The sequence below is a fragment of the Passer montanus genome, unplaced genomic scaffold (genome assembly GCF_014805655.1).
Source record: "Passer montanus isolate IOZ18808 unplaced genomic scaffold, ASM1480565v1 scaffold2, whole genome shotgun sequence".
Taxonomy (NCBI): Eukaryota; Metazoa; Chordata; class Aves; order Passeriformes; family Passeridae; genus Passer; species Passer montanus.
This window is the reverse complement of record NW_024366591.1, coordinates 4495813-4515453: the sequence shown is the minus strand read 5'-3', so window position 1 is coordinate 4515453 and position 19641 is coordinate 4495813. Positions and strand designations below refer to the sequence as shown.

Sequence of the window (19641 nt, the reverse complement as noted above, 5' to 3'; positions counted from 1 at the left end):
GTTTTTTGGGTTTTTTGTGGTTTTTTTTTTTTTGGTTGGTTTGGTTTGGTTTGGTTTTTTTTCCGGAGAATTAAAGGACTAAATTATGAAAAAGCAGAGGAGTTTCTAGTAAATGTGAGCATGCTCTGTTACTACAGACACCAAAATAATTTCACTAAGTGTGGGAGGATTTTGGTGATCCTTTAAAAAATTGTTAATTTGGATTCAAAGGGACAATTATTCCAGTTAAGCAGGTATGGGAGCATTTACTCTTTAAATCCCAGTCAGCCAAAGACATGGTGCACATGAGCAGATTGACATATAACCAGAGTACATATGTATGTATGTACTGAATGTACTTAAATCTGTAGGTGCTACAGGAGGCTATGGTGTGCCACTTAACAAATACAACTTCATAAGTCCTGAGGACAGATGTTCTAGATGAAAGCTAAGCTGCACTTTCCCTTACTGTCGTTCTTCATAGCAGGTATTTTTTTCTACCAGGCTCTGCAAGGAGCTCTGCATAAATAAATCACCAAAGTCCCCAGGACTCCGCGTAGGCACAGGCATACTGGGGGGTCAGTGCCAAAGGATGTCACATCTGTTCTTAATCATTATTTTACATGTATCAGACTACTGGTTTCTCAGATTGTTTCCAAAGATGTCACCAAGCTACAATGTTCTGTCTGATTTCATTTGCTGTTTCAGGAGTTTAGTTCACTGTAACTTGTAGTTAGTGCTATGTATGGGACAGAAGAAAGCATCCCCCACACTGCTGTATCAGTTGCTTTCCAAAATGTGCAGCTGAGCAGCCCACCAAGCATATGGCCCCTGTTGCTGTGCAGTCCTACCCATTGCTTGGGTCTCTAGTGGAACACAGAATGCTGAAAGTGATTTAGAACAAGTCACCCCCACCAGTATTTTATAAATTGAAAGTGGACCCTACATTAAGAAAGATTCCTAAAATCTTGTGAAGCTTAGCTCCAGAGCCTTAGTCCTGAAGTCACTCAGGAATTCTAGAGATCAAATAACTCTCATTAGAAATATTTTTTTTTTTGCTAGATTTGCTTCCTTGAAGAGGCAGGCAAATAATTCAACCTCCTGAATTCACACAGAAAAACAAAATTAAGACCTCAATGAATTTGCCATCATACATATATATAAAAATTAAAGACTGTTGAGATTAAAAATTGCTACTCAAAGTCATTAATGACAATTTGTTTATTCATTGTAAATATACATTTCATGCATGAAGGATGCTGTCACAGAGAAAAATAATGAAAAGCAGACAGTGACAAGTCATGTTTGCTTTCTGGACTAGTCAGCAGAATAGGGGAAGTTAAATGCTATCTATTTTCAGATACGTAATATAAAAATTATATTTTATATAGAAAATTACATCTTTCTACAGCTATTCCAATATGGTAAAAAACTGCAATTAAACCAAAGATTTTGATGTGGATTTTTTTTTGTTGTAGCATTTCTGAGTGCAATGCTTCATCAAATTAATTAAGTGAATAGGAATTTCAGGAGGTCATTAAATGTCCAGTGTTACACAGTTATACGGACAATGTTTACCTCCTGATTTAAATATGAAATTTCCTTTGGGTTAGCTCAGTTTATAAAAGTCCCAGTGTCTATTTTTTGGTTTTTTACCTACTGAAGGCACCTTTTTTATTTGCATTCTTACTATGGCATTGTCCAGGAGGTCGATTACTGTTATTATGTATGAAGATATTTAATATTGTATTAAGATATATTCAGGTCTTCCGAACTTTTCTATCTCAAAGAGCAAGTAGCTCCACTATTTAACAGATTTATGTAAAAATTTAGAAGATATTATTATACTAAATTTTGATTTACAAGTATTTGGTTTTGTTTCTCCATTTGCAAAAATGATGCCAGGGTGTTATTTCCAACTGTTTACTACCAAAATAATGGGGGCAAAAGTCCCAAATATTAAAAATTGTTAAAATAACTGACACTAGCACTCTCATGTTAACCATGTGCTCAAAAAAATAAAGAGGCCAGATAGTAGGTGCTTGAAAAGCTGATTCAGCTTCAGATTTATTTCACCATGTATAACAACAAATTTTGGCAAAGGAAGGTTATAAATTTATTTGTTTCGTGTTCTGTGTTACATGAATGAATACATTTCTGTTGGACCAAAAGGCCTAATGGACAGAGATCCACATCGACATAAAGAAAATCCCAGTTTCCTTAAGACCAGATCACTGATTTCCCATTTCAAAGTCCTTTTCCAGTACAAGAGCAATAAAATAGAATTGTAATGAATCTTGTTCTAAGAATGTGAGCTGGAGGATCAGAGCGGTGACTTGTATTTGTTGTTGTTAAAGAAAGTCCTCTCCTTGTAGAACCCCAATCTTGTTCAGAAAGCTGATGGACCTCCTTGCAAACTTCTTGCTTAAGCTTCACTTAAAACTTTAGGAATACAGCTGGCTCCTTAAGAGAGAGCAGCCTCAGTGTTTTGATGGTCACGTGTTCTAAAGATCTCAAGGACAAAATCACAGTGAGACTTCATTTTAGATAATTTAAAATTTACCCTGACTCATGTGTTCTTCCCTGTGAAACAAAACCTGTTCCCATACCTGAGCACTAATGAAGTACTTGTTTTTATGACAAAAGACTCTCAGTCCTCCAGAAAAACAGGAGATTTCTAATTCTGGGAGAGAACTGTAACAGCCCTGGTATGCAGAAATGCACTTTTTCAGTAGAGAGCTAACTCTAACCAAAATTCTTATTTTAAAAATTATTTGCAAATGTGCGCTTCTGGTAGGTCACTGGGAAATCTGCCCAGAAGATTAGAGGGGCAGGAGTTCACATCTGTTTTCAACCTCTCCCTGCTCTGCATGACTTTTATTGAAGAAAACTGGCAGCAAGCATAAAGTAATAAATTTAAAAGTTAAATTTTAAATTTTAAATAGTTTTTGGATGTACATTTCATGTTTTTGTTACCCTACAGGTTAGAAATACTGTATTCTCAAGTATGAACCATCAAAATAGTTTCCTTTTTCTAGATCTTCTAGGCTTTGAAAATGGGCTTTAATATCTCATGATATCTAATACCTACAGATAAACATTTCAAGAAAATTATATCAGGACTTTTACAAAATACCAATTTTCAGGTATGAGTCCAGAACTGTAGTAAAACCAGAGGCAGTAAGCTTTTATTTTTATAGGACACCATAAAAAGAAATTCTGAATCTTTACTATTAAAAAAGATAAATTGAAAGTCAAAGGGAAAATCTGAGAGTAAAGGCCTATTTTGTTTAAATAAATTAATTTGTGATTTTTTTGGTGTATCAATGACAGATATTTGACTAACAAACCATTATTTCAAGAAATAAAATAGAACAAAGTAACAAATAAATATTTCCTTTATTTAGCGAATACTTTACTGAATATCAAAACCAGTAAAAACCCACAAATGGCTTATGATAAAAGTCATTCGTACTGAATTCAGGGATGTATGGCTCTTCTTGAGAAACAAAAGCTTTAAATACTATTCTTTCACTAACTTATTTTCCTTATTCTTCCAATTGCTTCTTCATACCGTGCACTTAACTAGCAGTAGGCATGGAGGTATTAAATGTGTTACTTTGGTACAGGAAGCACACACAAAATAGTAGCTAATTTTGACAACATTTTTCATACCTATTTTTAAGCACCTTCTTTAAGCGTCTCACCTTCTCTATCGAGGCTATCCTCTGTCACTTATGATGGTTCCAGGCTGGTGAACTCAGAATTGAGTTAGCCATGAACCTCACTCCCCATGCCAACTGGCAGAAATGTACTTTCCTATTCATTCCAAAATTCAGTCTAAAACTATGGTCTAGGTAAAAGATGGTGAATAGTTCCAGTAACTAACAGAAGTTTCAAGCCAAAGCTTGAAAGATGCATTCAGTTCTGAGCATGTACCGTGACTGTGACCGTATTTGATGTCCTTTAGCTGTGTTCAGTATTCTGCTAGGAAGGTGCAAGGAGGGTGTTTTTCGTTACTCAGTTTTGTTTTTCCTCTTATCCCAAGGCAGATTATTTGCTTCCAAGACAGCACAAGTGTCACTGAGAAAGTGAGGAGGAAAACAGAAAGAAGCATCAGGGAGAGCACTGCAAGAGAGCTTCCGAAGAATGCAAAGCTTTCTTTGAATTGAGAAATTAAGATAACAAGGTCACAGAAATGTGAGTGTATTTTGTCCACATAATGGTTTGAATCAGCATATTTCCTAGATCATAGCCTTTCTTGCTCTATCTAAAGAAGCTCTATCTAAAGTTTATGTCTCCAAGAGTAATAGTAGTTCCTGTGAGTAAAATGCCTATATTCCTTCATTCTCTGACTGAAAGCAGAAACATGATTTATTATAAACAGTAAGGTCTCCAATGACCTTTTCTTTTTGTAACTGGTTCAGAACAATGCAGTACTGAAAGTAATCACACATTCAAATACAAGTAGGTGTGAGCTTTCAAATATACTGAAAGTGAATATTCAGAACATCACATCCTGGTGTTTGCTTCTGATGTTAAAAAACCTGCTGTTCAAACCAGGATGCATGTTTTCAAAAGTCTATAACTTTGTCATTTTGAAGCCAGATTTCTTCAAACAGAGCAAGGCATATGTTTACCATCCAAGGATTTGTGCCATTTGTGCTGACTTTGGTACCCTTAATAGAAATTAATTTTGAATTTCCTTGAACAAAAAAGTACATGTAAATAAAATTTTCACAGCTCATTTTTAGATAAATTTCTTTAGGCGCCCTGAGAAATATTTTACTAATAGTTTCTTTGCTTGAGGTCAGGAAGGTTTGATGTTGTCCTACTAGAGAAGAGATGATCTAAAAACCAGAAGAGATGGAAATTAATTTATTATGTAATAGAAAATGTATATCTAATATAATTGTATTGCAAAAATAGCACTCTGCTGTAAATATTTAAATTAGGTCAATGAAATTAATTGTTTATATGAGCCTTTTCAGAGGTGTTTTTTAAATGTCTTGCAGAAATCCAGTGCCAGTATTTTAGCCTGACAAGAAATAAACATTTGAATGTTCAGGACATGGCTCTGAAGCATCCAGTGCAGGTATGTTGCTTCTCCTCATTGATTCCACACAATCATGTTTGGTTCCATAAGTCTCCTGAACCAAGTTTGGAAGCTTTGTCTAATTTGAAGGGTGATTTGGATTTGTCTTGGTACTCAAGTCTGAATGCAGCAACATACAAAGACTTCAATTCTGCAGCTGTATATGAGCATGCACATATTGTTATTAATATTTTTTTTCTCTAAAATGTAGTACTAGGAACTTAAAAAATACAGGTTTTTGGAATCTTATTAGGAGTAAATCTGATGAAAATGAGAATTCATGAATTTTGAAATATATTCTCCTTCCTGAATAAAAAACCCCAACCAGCCAACCAACCAACCAACCAACCAAAAAAACCCCAAAAATCTAAGCAACAACAACAAAACAACAAGAAAAAACCCCCCAGAAACAAACAACAACAACAAAACCACCAAACCCCACACGAAACAAAAAAAACCACCAAATCCTCCTCCCCCAACCAACCAACCAATCAACCAACCAACCAAGAGTAAAATATTTTCGTCTCATAAAAAAATAAAAATAAATCTCAATATTCAGTCTGGCAATATGAAAACTCCATTTTGACTTGAAAACTCAAAAAGTCCCTCACTAAATTACTAATGTTTTTGGCTTTGATAGTGTTATTTTCATTTGCTGTAAGGACACCAAGTACTCTGGATCAGCTCAGTTAACCTGCGTTCTTCTGACTCAGAGGGGCTGTAACTCAAAAAACGGTAAGAAAAGCACTGAGTGCCTCTGTCAGGCCCCACATCAGCCATGCTCCTGTGGTACACTCACTGAGGAATCCTCCACTTACCATTGGGGGCACCTCCTTGCATCATACATAAAACAGGATGTGCAGTCCAGCCAATGAAGCCCCATCAGAAATCACCATCCTTATGTAGAATCCAGCTACAAGGCAGGTGTTATACTTGGCTCCTAACATTTAGACTGGTTTAACAAACAGTAGTACTGGGACTCAGATTTGGCTTAAAACTGGATTATTTTTTGTATTGATTTTTCCAATTCAAATTATACATATTCTGTGAAAATGCTTACTTTTGCAAATACTGCATTTTTCTCCCTTCTTAGTTAAGTAGCAAAGTACTAAAGTATTTTTAAATAAGCTGATGTAACTACAATGATGACATATCTCTTTTTCAGGACTGACTGATGCTATTAATTTACATGGCCTAATTCTTCAGCATAATGGTGACATTTTGTTTGGTTTCTTAACTTTAAGTAGCCAAATCAGGACTTACTGATTGAACTAATCAGGAAATAAAGAAAAATCTCCTAAACTGGACAGGAATTATTAAAATATAGAAGCAAGAAATTACCTTTTTATTACTTTCCCAAAAGATACATCAGATAGACACTATCTATACATGGAATTTGTGGTATTAATGATCATCCCTGCCTTATATGAAGACAAGAATTTTTCCACTCTTTTATCTTCTTTTTCTGCAGCAAATCTCTGAAGTAATTTTTCAGAATGGTTGACATTGCTGCAACTCAAAGTTTAAACTGCTGTAATGAAACTGGAGTTTCTCCATTTGAGCTAACACACTTCCACTACTGAAAACCACAATACCAGTGATTTTTTTCTTTATTTTTTATCAAAGCTAAATTGGAAGGAAAAGTGTAAGACCCTCCATGTACCAGTATGTGCCAGCAACAAAACTAAGTACAAACCAATAAATTCACCTCTCCAGGAAACAGTAAAAATAAGCATATTTAGAAGTACATTCATGTTCTTGGCATGTTGCAAGACATGATATTTCAGTTTCATTTTATGGAAGTCCTCATACCTCATACATGAGTGGGTTGTTTTACACTCTCATGGAAATAAGCAGATCATTGTAGCAGAGACAATACCTTCAGCTGTATGAGAGAGCACAACTCTTGCAATGGGAGAGATGAGAACACTTTAGGGGAGAAGAAAAAAAAAACCTCTCATAGATGAGCCACTATTTTCAACCAGAAATATCCACTGAGAGCTAGGAGTTTTAAAAATAGAAAGTTAATAATTTGTGATGGAGAAGAAAATATGTAAGCACAAGAAAGCTGTGTGAGATAAAAACCCCAACTTTAACATATGTAAAAACCAGTTCCCTCACTCTTTAGAACATGAAAGGGACAGGAAAAATATTTTTCCCATTACAGCTCTAAATTGCAAAGTAAATGTAGCCCAGTACCTAAAGCATCTTTTTGGTGCCTGAGGACTGTCTGGCCAACTCTCAGTTCATTTAAGAACAAATAAAGTCAAAGTGCCAGCAACTCACCCCAATTGCTGCAAGTAAAGCCCCACAGCAGGTATTACTAGCCCATGTTTAGTGGCCACTGCTACATAAGCAAGCCAAGACTTTGGAGGGTATTTATCACACTGGAAAAGAGATTGAGTTTAAGGCTTAAACACCCTGGTTTTAACACACTAGCAGGATGGAGATGAGTGTGTAAGGGTAGTGTAACTTCACTGCACCAAAATGAATCTACAGGACAAGTTCATTTTTTACTTCCAGAAATCGCTGTTTATTTTGTTTCTCTTACACAGAACAAAGCATGCCTTAAAGCAGACCAACTGAAATAATAAATGTGTGAAAAGTGAAGCCAGCAATGAGTATTCACAAAAGAACAAAAATGGGATTGGTCAGCCTGTTTTGCAAGACCATGGCTATTCTGGTAATTCATGTTCACAGGAAGAATCTTCCTGAGTTTGATAATGTTCTCTTTTGAGCCATGGGTGTTTTTTTTTTTGTTTGGTTATTTTTTTTTTCAGATTTGATCAAGAAATTGAAGTGTAATCAAATTTTATAACTGAAGAGTTTAACCCCCGAGATAGCTTCATTTCTAACTACCAGATTCAGAGTTCCAAGTATAGTGGATAAAAAGCTGGGAGAAAAAAAATCATCCATGACCAGTCAAGAAAGTTTTCCAGTTTTTACTAATCTCTTAAAATAAAATTCAAAATAAAGCAAAAATTGTAGCAAAAGAAATTATCCTTTTCTTTGCCTCACTATCCAGGCAACAAGTCAGGGAATAAAAATGCTGTTCACAACAGAGATGGAATCCTACAGAAGAAATTATTAAAGAAGCATTTTGTGTAAGTCACCTAAAATCCAGAACAAAGGTTATAAGATTTTTAAAAGGTATATTTCTGCACTTAACTGCCAATAAAAGTGGGTAGTAATTGTTAGGCCCAAGAGTTATATGGGAGGGACAATTAACATGTTATTCTGGTTTTGAAGTATCTGTCTGCATTAACATAGGGCATTGTAGTGCAGATTACATTGAAATGCTGACTACTCTGCTGTAATATTGTTAAGAGGAAAACAGTCCTACAGGAAAGAACTGCTGATAAGGTCTGCTTGATAAGTAAATATATATATATTAATTTCTCACAGGGATTTGACATTTCTTCCCACAAAAAAATTGTTTCCACTACGAGTTTTTAACCTAAAACAAAGCAGTTTTGTATACAAACGATGCAAAAGTTGTGACATTAATGCCAACTTCTCCCTGCTAAATCTCTCAGAAAAAAAAAAAAAAAAGTTTTAGACTTCAGATTTAGAGCAAAATCATATCATTGTTGGTCAGCTTAGTTTTCTGTGCAGCAGTCATCCGTGTCTAAGATAAACCAGTGTTTCTGACCTGCTGACAAATTACATTTAGATCAATGTGTCAAGATCAATGAAGTCAGTATTTCCTATAGCCTTGCCATATTAGATTTTCAACTTCACGATTTCGTGTCTAATTGTTTTTGTCCAAAGTGCCAAACAAAGAGAGGAAAAAGGGACAGTTAATTGTCACAAGCAGAGCAGAAGAAGCATGTTTGCACGTGCAAATCAGTTCCCTCTGTGTGTTTTCGTTTTCCCCTTTGTGGGTGAGGGCGGAGAGTGAGTAGGAACAACAAGGAGCAACTTCTAACCTGACAGCTCTTCTTCTTCCATCATTTCCCCTTCCCCTTTGTTCTCTCCTGCAAACAAAGAAGTTTCTCCTACCGGGCTTCTCCTCAGTCTACCAGATCTGGCTCCTTTCTGCTCCCATTCCTCCACTGCCCTGTGGTCCCTTCCCCCACTGCCTTGTCTGTCTCCCGCCTGTTCCCACTGGTTTTCCATCCTCCCTCCCATCCCTCCTGGCTCTTTGTTCCCACAGGGCTCTGGAGATGTGCAGCAGGAGCTCAGCCCTTTCTTTTTAATTATTTTTTTTCTTTTTTTTTTCTTTTTCAGGGAGGAAACATGGAAGATTTGGAGCCCCACTGACTGCGTACGAGAAGATAGCAGAGAAAAGAAGCAACTATCATACACCTTAAGAAAATGGTATCAATAAACACAGCCACATTTTTCTTTAGAAGAAGATCCACAAGTTCCAAGAAAGACAGCATGAAACTTGCATGCAGCTATGACAGATTGCTGTGTAGGTGATCTGTACAAAACTAAAAACTTTCCTTCACAACAAGTTTAACAACATTTTAAGAAACACCTTTATGTAAAGGAAAGTGAAGGAGGTGGGATGAAGCTGCCTCATAAGGTTTTCAGAGAGCTCTTACACATAGAAATAATAAATGTATTTTCAAATCTGTGTACAGATGTTTAACAAGGGACTATAGCTTTCTGTAGCAGAGTGCAGCAAGGCCTCAGGTCCATAGTTTTAACCTGCTACCATGAAGGAGGTCTGGGTAAGAGTGCTGTATTCTCTTTGAAAAGGAAGAGAGAGCACTGTTATCATCTTCCCAGCTTTGGAAGGGCATAAGCCAAATTTTTCATCAAAACCATAAAAAACAATTTTGACCACCACCATATTTTCCTTAGGAGCACAACTGCAAAAACAAGTTTAAGCAACCAAGAGAAAATGCTTACAAAGTGCTGTGTCTGTTCTTACCTATTTAAAAATTACCTCTATCCCTGCTGAATCCAGGACATAAAGAAAAGTAGAATTGGAAATGAAGCCCTTTTAATTTCTAATCATGTTCTTCAAAAGTCCTGCCTGCTTCCAGGCTATGCTTGAGATAATCATGTTACCTAAAACTGCAACAGAACAAGCAACAGTCAAGCCAGTCCAGCTTAGATTGCATGGCAGTGCTGAGGAAGCTGAAGGTGCTATTTATTATATAAATTTGTTATCCCTATATCAAAGATCAAAAAACTAAAGTGCTGCACTGCAGCACAGCACATAAATTAATTTATAGGCGAATTCTCATGCGTCCTGATGGATCTATGAGAACTGGCAGACACTAATAGGCAGTAAAATAATTTCTCTAGAAGTTCACTTCTGCAGTTTGTTTCCTCGCCTCTCTGGGACAGAAGTGAAATTTGCTATTGTTTCCCTCAGAATTTGCCTCTCATGCATTGAAAACAATGAAATTCTATTTGAATTAGGACAACAGGAGAGGCAATTTAAAGGGGCACTAAAGATTCAGTCTCTTAATCACAACTGTGACAAAATACTGTTATCCTTGCCGGCAATTCCCTGGCAATTTACAGTACACTAGTGTAAAAGGAAGAGACCTTGCATTGCAAAGAAACCTGACTAGATAACCAGGTCTTCATCTACTGATTCCCCTTTCCTTGCATGACTGCATACATCCTAGCGATCACCAGGTACTCTGCCATCCTGAAGCCATTCAGGAGCTATATTTTGACCCTGACATTGAATCTAAAATATTTAGAAAGTGAAGTCAGTGCAGAGGTTGGCTTCTGAATAACCCATTTAATGAGGAGGGCATTTCAGTAGGACTGTGTGAATGCACAGCAGCCCCATTAGGCTGAAATGGCACCTTAACAGTTTTTACTGTAGGGGCAACCTAAAACCACTCTGCCTGAACTGTGGTTTCTGCTGCTCCCCAAAAGGGATCCTCTTCCTGCATATAGGTCAGAAATTAAATTGTTGGGCAGGTTCCCCCTGCAAGATCCTGGAACCCTAGGTTGGCACAGGACAAGCAGTTGTTTTAGGGTATAAGAAAAGAAATACATAATTAGGGATTTGAGAAATATCTGAGGACTTTGAGGATAACACCCTAAAGAAAGAGTTAGGATTTTTAATTTTGTTGTTGCTGGACTGATTTCCTGCTGAACAACTCCTCAAATGTAACAAAAAAATTTAGAACTGACAATGGTAAGTTAAATAGAGTCAAATAAAGGCATATTTTTATTATCTGCATACATCTGAAGCTGAGTTAAAATATAAGGAAAAGCAGGTAGTATAAAGGCCAGGAAGATACCCCAATGATCAATATGGTCTTCAGAAGATTGTGATGTTTTCAACAACTTGTTAATTGCTGGTATATCAGTAAGTGCCAAACCCAAATAATTGTTTCAAATTATGTTCCAAAGCAAAACACATAGAAATTGCCAACCTCTGTTAAGCAATACAAATAAAAAGCTCCACATACTTGTGGGTGATTCTTGAATTATTGTAATTCTTATAACTCTCATAGGTTGCATTGACTCTCAAATGAATCTCTGCTTTCTTTACCAATTACTGCTACTTTCAGGCCTTGAATATTTGAATCTTAGCATTCTTCCTGTGAGATGCTTGAATGAATAGCAACTGCAAATATGTGGTTTTAGCCTTTAATCTGGACACTTCTGTCAAGAGAAATACTGTTAAATTACCATAGTTGTTCTTTGGGCAAAACTCTTAAGCTACCTATTACCCATGTTCCTTTAGAGTGAAAGCATTCTCAAATAGGTTTCTTTTGCTTATCTCTTTATAACTAGCTGATGGGGAAAGGCAGAAGAGATGTTAAGTGTGATTAATTTATTTTGAAGCATATTGCTAAGCCAGCATCCCTTTCCAGATTAGCATATTTCTGCTAACAACCTTTTTATACAAGATCTTCAGCCAGTTTTCCATGAGAAGTTTCCAGCATCCTGTAAGAATAATTTCCTTTTTTCTGTGAAGTGTTCTAGAATTTTTAGTTTATGTAGAGTGAAGAAAGCAATTTCAAAAGAGATATGAAGTGGGCAATTGCTTTTCCCTTCCTGAGGTCACCATGAGTTTGTTCTCTTGAAGCAGAGTCTCACCTTTCAGCTGAGGACTTCCAGTGACAGGAGTTTCTCTGGTGCTGTGCACAGAGCTCTTCAGCTACAAGTAGAAGGGAAGATAGAGCTCCTGCAGCCACTTCAGGATTTTTACTTGGAAGCCTAGTAAAAAAGCACTGACATGAATGTAATTAGAAGTATTTGGGATTTAGTATCAAAGTTTCTCAATTGAGGGACCTCAAATATATCAATTGAAAACATCTTCCTGTCCATTACTGTCCAGTTACTATTCAGTATTTCTGTTCAAATAATGTATTAGTTGGTCTGAGGCTGTTGAAACATCACTTCTAATAGTTCATGGCATTCTTTATAAATAATTGGTTTCTGTAGAATTTCACAATGCTTTGTTAACTCTGAGATAATTTATAGACAATTTTGTCTTTTTTGAAAAATATTTTAAAACTGTGGCTCTTGTTTTGAATCATGCTTTTGAATCAGCTTGAAGTTTAATCCAATTTTTTATAAAGAGACAAAACTTATCTCCACCAACACTTTAAATATGTTAGGGATCACTGTTTTCCTCTGGTATTTCTTTGAGTCAGAACATTGACAGTATTAGGAAAACTAATTTTTTTGGGAGAAAGACTCAAGGGTAAGATTTTATTCTCTTTGCATCCTTCAGATTGTTTTTGCAAGGCTCTGAAGAATGAGCAGTTGTCTTCTCTGTCCTTCAGGACAGCTGGTTGATATCCATAAGGCTTCCTGGAGCTGTGCTTCCTCTTGAAAGGAAATCTGGAATTCTGTGTATTTAGTTGTTTTCTTCTATATTCTTGGGGTTTTTTTTACTGGAATGTTTAAGCTAAAAATGCATAAAAATTCTGTGGAGAAACTTAGGCATTAGCATCCAATTCAGTAACTTAATTTCTGCTTAAAATTTCTTTATCCAGTGTCATTGATCATATCACAATGAGTTTGGTTAGTAAAGCTGAGAATATGCTTTCTGTGTCTGAGGGCAGGTGGGAAATAGAGTTTGTGGGGGATGAATTATCCTGGTTTTCTACAGTTCTTGACTTTGGTGGGAATTGGACATATTTAGCACCCCTGATTAACAGGTAACTTATTTAGGTGTTTAATTGTAGGCAGTCAGGCTGAATTTTGAGTTATTTTTCTTTTTTGAGTTTGGATATAATTGAGGAGAGAGTGGCATTTTATCTCTTGTAAGATGTAAAAGCATGAAGGGAAAGAACTGGTTTGAGGCTGTATATCAGGATATGCCTAGAAGGAATGGGGTTAAAGCTTAGCAGAGTAAAATGCGTACCCCATAGGAGAAAAAAGCTTGCAAGCAAGATACATTTGTCTATAAGAGTGTTTTCCAAGACAACCAAAGAAAATGCTAAGATGCATGGACATTCAAAAATACTCTGGGAAAAAAAAAAAAAAAAAAAAAAAAAAACGAGGCATTTGCTGAACCCTGGATAGAAACAATTTTCACCTCTGATATTGTTTCTGAATATTTGGTGTGAAACATGGTGATTTTGCTTGAAAATACATGGGGCAGTCAAAAGCTTGTAGCCACTTGTGCCTTGCTGAGAGATCAGCTTCCATAAAACTGAGCTCCTTTAAAGAAGGTGCCATGCTGTCAGCACATCTGTCTCGAGCAAGACAAGGAAGCACTGAAGGTGGAGGATTGCTGTTCATTAATTGCATCATATTGAGCTTCCAGGCAGACTTGAGATGGCCAAAAGGTGATTTTTAGGTTCCTCCCCCTACTTCTCTATCTCCTTCCCCCTTCCCAAAATAAGTGTTTTGCCAAAACCTCCTTGTGGCAGAGCAATGGCTTTAAAAAGAAAGTCAGGAATAAAGCAAGAATTTTGGACACTAGGTTAATTCCAATCCTTTCTTTTCTGAAAGGAAGGCTTGTAATGTGTACACTCTATCAAGTTACACTTCTTTTTCACTGCCACTCAGGGTACAAAGGCAAAAAAAGTTAAACATATAAACAATAATAAAATAGGGTCAGAAGTCTTTACCCAGCCTTGTAAATACAAGAGTTTTCAGCTTCCAGTCATTGATCTAAGAACAAAAATTTTAAGAACTGGGAACATAGTCATACTTTGTTCAGTTTTATTCATGTGTATATTACTCGTGAAAAAAAAAATCCCATGCTTTCAATAGAAATATTTCTGAGGTAAAATCTGTAGAAACTGGCTGAAACTTAAGAACTTTTTTAGCATTAAGGGTTTATTAATAAAATGAGTTTGTGGGTTTTGCAATTTCTTTATTAGAAATGTAAACTTGACTAATTTACTTAATATTGTGCTAGTGTTGTGCACTGTAATCTTGTATTTCTAGATGTAAAATGTGGCAAAGACTTTTCAATGCATCACAGCAGTTTCTTTTCTAATGGAAATATGTTTACTACAAGTGTAGACAACTTAATGTGTGAGACAAGACATCTGCCAAGGATAAAGTATTTAATGAAATACTATTTTTATCAAAGCTGTCAATGTATTATGGCTTGAAGTGTTTTCTTCCTAAGAAAAGGTGCCTTGAAGTTATTTTTCTACTTCTTAGATTGACCCTGTCCTTGACATCTGGACAGACAGAAACGGGAAATTAATTCTTGGGGATACATGGCATCTGCCACAAGATTCTTGAAACTAAATGCACCTGAATTTACTGATTTGGACAATATTGAAATCTTCCTTCTGGTTTCTTTAAATTTTTTTTTTTTACAAAGCCAATGTTAAATGCAAATAACAAGCTGTCTAAGGATGAATTGTAGAAGACTTCAATTAGTAATGTTTTTTACTTGTATAAAAGAATAAATATAACATGACTGAGATTGGTTTTAATTTGTTTTAATTCAGCTTGTTTAAAAAAAAAGCTGAAGAAGGTAAATGAATGTTTGCAATGTGTCTGCAAGTTTATTAATGTACTACATTAGCAGGGATGTAAATGGAAAGTCCACAACTGAATGGAGGAACTCACATTTCTGTATTGTCCCCAGGGCATTCCTGGCACTGCCTCCTATGGCACAGGCAGTGGTGGTTTTACATGTTGTGGTCTCCACACATTTGTAATTTCCTCCTTATTCATCATCTCTGTTGTACCTGCATGTGGTACTGACAGCATGGATTGCTAGATAAAAAGATAGGGCTTACATGATTCCTTTTTTACTGGTTTGGAGGTTCTTTGATGTTTGTCCTTTTGTTGGTGTGGGGTTTTGTGGTTTTTTGGTGTTGTTTGTTTTGGATTTTTTAACAAATTTAATGTGCAAAATGAACCAATGTCTGCAGCATGCTGGAACTAAGTGTACTAAAATGAGCACTTATATAAACACCAGTGCTCCAGAAACATCCTGCAGGAAAAATTCAGCCCTGTTAGAAAATCAAACTGAATTTGCATTACCAGACATCAAAGGTTGTGAACTTTTGTTTTGACATGTAATTACTCTTCATTATGTATTATTAGCCTATTGGATGGTTGCTTACATTAAAAATAGTTCTAGAGAAAATAAGGCTGGGATATTAGCAATTAAACTTTCTGTGTAATATTTTCACTCTGAAGGTTGCTAAAACGAGATCCTGAAGACTTGCCTGAAGTGAGACAGTGAGTCAGTAGAACCAAGAATCAGCTCTCCTGTCATTAAAACATTTGTGCTGTACATTATATCAATCATTTTCCCATATCTAAACCTGTTAGGTGGCATAAGGCCGAGAGAAGTGGCCAAGACTCAGTTAACCTTGGCTGAATTCAAACCAGGAAACCATAAGGAACATTTGAGTTTGTCAGAGTTTGATGGATCTGTTCAGTGCAAAAAGGCTGAAGTTAGCAAAATATTCTACATTCCTCATGGAGCCACAAGAAGAGCACCACAAGCACCAGAAGGTGCTCTCCAGGTCTGAGCCCTGTGTGCCAGGCAAAAGCTGGCATTAGTTTTGCCCATTGTCTCTCTGAGAAGACCAACAGGAGTTTAAGGAGCTGTGGTGTCAGCAGCTTCTGATTTCTCTGCAATTACCACTTTCCAGTGAGCATTGCCTCACATATTTATTTCTTGTCTAGATTTAAATTTAATTTAACTTGTCGTTGGTTTGACTGTCCTGTTTGTCTGCTCTGTGGGGTCCTTCTCCCATACATTTTCCCTCTGAACAGATCTGTCCAGCATGGTGAGTGGTACTTTCCCAGGGCATTGGGAGTGAGAATGGTGCACAACATACATGCTGTGCACATAATGGGAAAAAGATTAGCAGGGAAATATGGTGGTGGCTTGATCAATTTGTGAATATTTCACTTTCTTAAAAGTAATAATATGAAAATAGTTAGATGTGGAGACGACCTTGTTGGTGAAGTGAGTGTGGGTAGGATGAAAAGTTAGGTATAGAGAACAGAGGTATGTCATATACAACTTGGGAGAAATAAATTGTGTTCAGAACAGTGTAAGAAAGGGTACAGTCGAAAGACCTAGAAAGTGGCTCAGTTAATGTAAGAGCATGCTACATGTGAATTCAAGATGACTTAAGATGACTTAACTCAGACTTAGTTAAGTTTCTGTCCTTTCCTCTGAATTTGCTCCACCAACATGATGAAAACAACATCAGTTATACAAAATTGTTGGTGTCAGTCAGTGGAGGTTATCTCAAATGAGATAAAGAAAACAGTTTTCTATCTGAGAGCTTCCTTGCTGATGAGAGGCAGAGAATCTGTTTTCAGTAACCCCTCATTGCTGAAGCTGTCCAAATCCTTAAATCCTTTTATTTTGTATGGATGAGGGAGTTAGAGCAAGAAATCAGGAAATAATCTTAGCCCAAAGAGTTCAGGAAGGGCTGTAAGCTTTGAGGCCATATTCAAGGCAATTACTAATTCCAAAGCATGAGATAATCTAGATTTAGACAAAACTGACAGATGAATACTGAAAATCTTATCCTTACTTATAAAATACAAAATAGTGCTCATTAACACTGTGTATTTGCCTTTCCTATGTACTAGTGAGAAGAAGGAAAAAAACCACTTAACAGTGAAGGAGGAAGAAAAACTCTCACAAAACAATGGAAAAGAGATTTATTTGGTTTTAAAAATTCTGCAGTTACAGATTAGGACTTATATCTCTTTATGTAGAGGTGTTAAGATTGTCTAGCCATGAAGCACCAGTTTGTCTTAAGCCTTACAGTAATCTTCATGAAATATTCAAAGTAGAGGAAGAAATTATAGATTTCCAAATTCCTCAAATCTTTTATTGATATTAAAAGAATTGTGAAAGACAGTTTGATGCTTAGCATACTTTTATAAAGAGAGGCATATGCTTAGGGAAAAGATGAATATTTCCAGTAAAAGTCTGTTTTGGTGATTAATGACAGCAAATCTGAGGACTTTTGTACTTAAGACCTGAACATTACCTTTTTAACCTCCTCCAGCATATCTCAGCAAGGAAAGCTGAGTTTACATTAGTGACCTTTGGGAACTATATGGATTGAAGTATAAGAAAAGGTGTTGTTTATGGTAGGGTCTCCCAAAAGAACTCCTGCTGGACAACAACACTACTACTTTCTGTCCTCAGATTCCTAGGGTCCCTGTTTGAAGCAGAATATGTTTTCAGTGTGGGGTCAGGTGGTTTATTGGGTTTTTGGCGGGTTTTTGGTGGGTTTTTTTCCTTTTGGTTAGGTTTGTTTTGTTTTGTTTGTATATTTGGGGTTTTTTTTCTGGCCTTGTTTTGTTTTGGTTTTTTGGTTGGTTTGTTTATTTTGGTTTTGTTTTGTTTTATTGTTCTAGTTTTTGCTTGGTTGGAGTTTTTTAAATTTACCCTTTAGGCCAGGATAATGCAGTATCTATTATTCTACTACTTCTCTCTACATCCCCTGCAGTCCCTGTTGTGCCTGTCCCTCTTTGCAGCTTTCAATGAAACAGCCTGTTAAGAGTGGTGAGTGGCTTTTTGTGTCATCTCCTTGTTCCCACTAGTTCACACAGGAAAACTTGGTTTAAATAGCTCTAGTCATCTAAACAATATTGCTAAGATATTGAAAAAGATATTCTAGGTCAAGATATTCTACTCCCACATTTGCTGATTTCACTTATCTTTCTGCCAGACGCTCTCTTAAGGACTTTCATGGGAGCGCCAGTTTATTTTGTTGGTTTTCCCCAGTTGATGCCATCTAGTGCAACAGGCACAGAAGTCACTGGAAGTTTGGTCATTGACTTTCATGAGGGAAACCTCAGGCTCTGAGCATTTGAGCTGGAGAGGGCACTTAGCAGTACTCAAGCAAAGATCTGACTAAGTCAACGGGAGTTTTGCCACCTTCCAAAAATGCAGGATGGCACTCTGCCTTTGCCTTGCCCTCCCAAATACTGAAGGGGGAAAGCAAAACAAACCAACATCAACAGGCTGTGCTCTGCTCAGACTACTTGAAAAAGAAAATATTTTTCAAAAACGTGTTTGCTAAACCTGTGGAGAATATAAGTTCTATTAAATACTAAAAGTGGAGATCCTGAAACGTACTTATCCCAGGATCTTAATACCCACATTAATATGGACAAAACTGCTATGTTTTCCACAGGCTATCCTGTCCTATGTAAGTATAAGTTAGCAAGCTGGGATTACAAAGCAATGAGTTCTTATAAGGAGCTTTTCCAACACAATCTTTAGGTTTTGTGTAAATCTTATATATAAGAAAAATTATATGTCAGGTTAAGCAAGATCCAGAACCTTCCCAGGAAAATGACATTTACATGCACATGAATGCCTCAATAGTAGTATCAGTAGGACATTCCTCCCCAGTGTCCAGGAAAAAGCAGCTGACAAGTAGCAATGTACATCTCAGTTATAGATATAATGATAAATGTTCATTTTCCTTAAGGGGAAAAAGGGGGAAAACCCCAGGTGGTGGGAAGGCAGGTGTTTGCTCTTCAGCGAATTAGAAGTGAGAAGTTTTGCCCTTTGGAAGGTGGGTTTCATCCCCGGGCTCAATGGGGGCTGGCCCAGCCCAGCGCTGCTGCCCAGGGTGGCCACGGGAAGTGGCGGAGCGGGGGAATGGGACAGGAGGGACACGTAACTGGCACCAAATATGGCGTTAATCGCGCGTGTCCTCCCCAGAACTGCAAGCTGAAAGGTGTTTAAACAAATACTTCTAATACTTAAACACGATGAAATTTTCGCACGGCATCCTCAGGCGGTTGAAGCTGCAGAGGGGCAGCTGGTATCCTGGGACCGCAGGGACGGGTTGGTTCCCGCTGGGAAGGTGTCTGGGGATTTGTGGTGTCCCGGGGAATAATGTAGGGAATGACGGACAAGCCTTCTGAACACGAAGTAACAGCTGAAGGCTACTAATCTTCCCATGCAAGAGGGAAAGTATTGCTATAAATCGGGAATCTTTATAGCTGTTCGGCTGGAGGAAGTTTTTTGGCTGTAAACTGTCACGCACTGCAGCTCCCGCTGAAAAGGCTGTGGAAGTGGGGAGTCCTCTCTCCTGAGAACTAAAGTGCACTTAAGATCAGAAAGAGGGGGGAGGAAATAAAATAAAGACGACAGGAATCCAAGCTGAAGAAAAACTTCACTGTTTGGGTCTGCTGGTTCTTTTGGAGCGGTTGTT

General features: G+C 37.0%; 1 long non-coding RNA gene across 1 annotated transcript in view; it reads left to right on the top strand.

Annotated features, from left to right (window-relative positions):
• Positions 1-14817, top strand: part of LOC120501470 — a 48785-nt gene extending 33968 nt beyond the window's left edge. Inside the window, exons 5-7 of the long non-coding RNA XR_005627304.1 lie at positions 4028-4179; positions 4995-5074; positions 9305-14817. This is a non-coding gene — a long non-coding RNA (uncharacterized LOC120501470). The remainder of the gene's footprint in view (positions 1-4027; positions 4180-4994; positions 5075-9304) is intronic.
• Positions 14818-19641: the final 4824 nt, after the last annotated feature.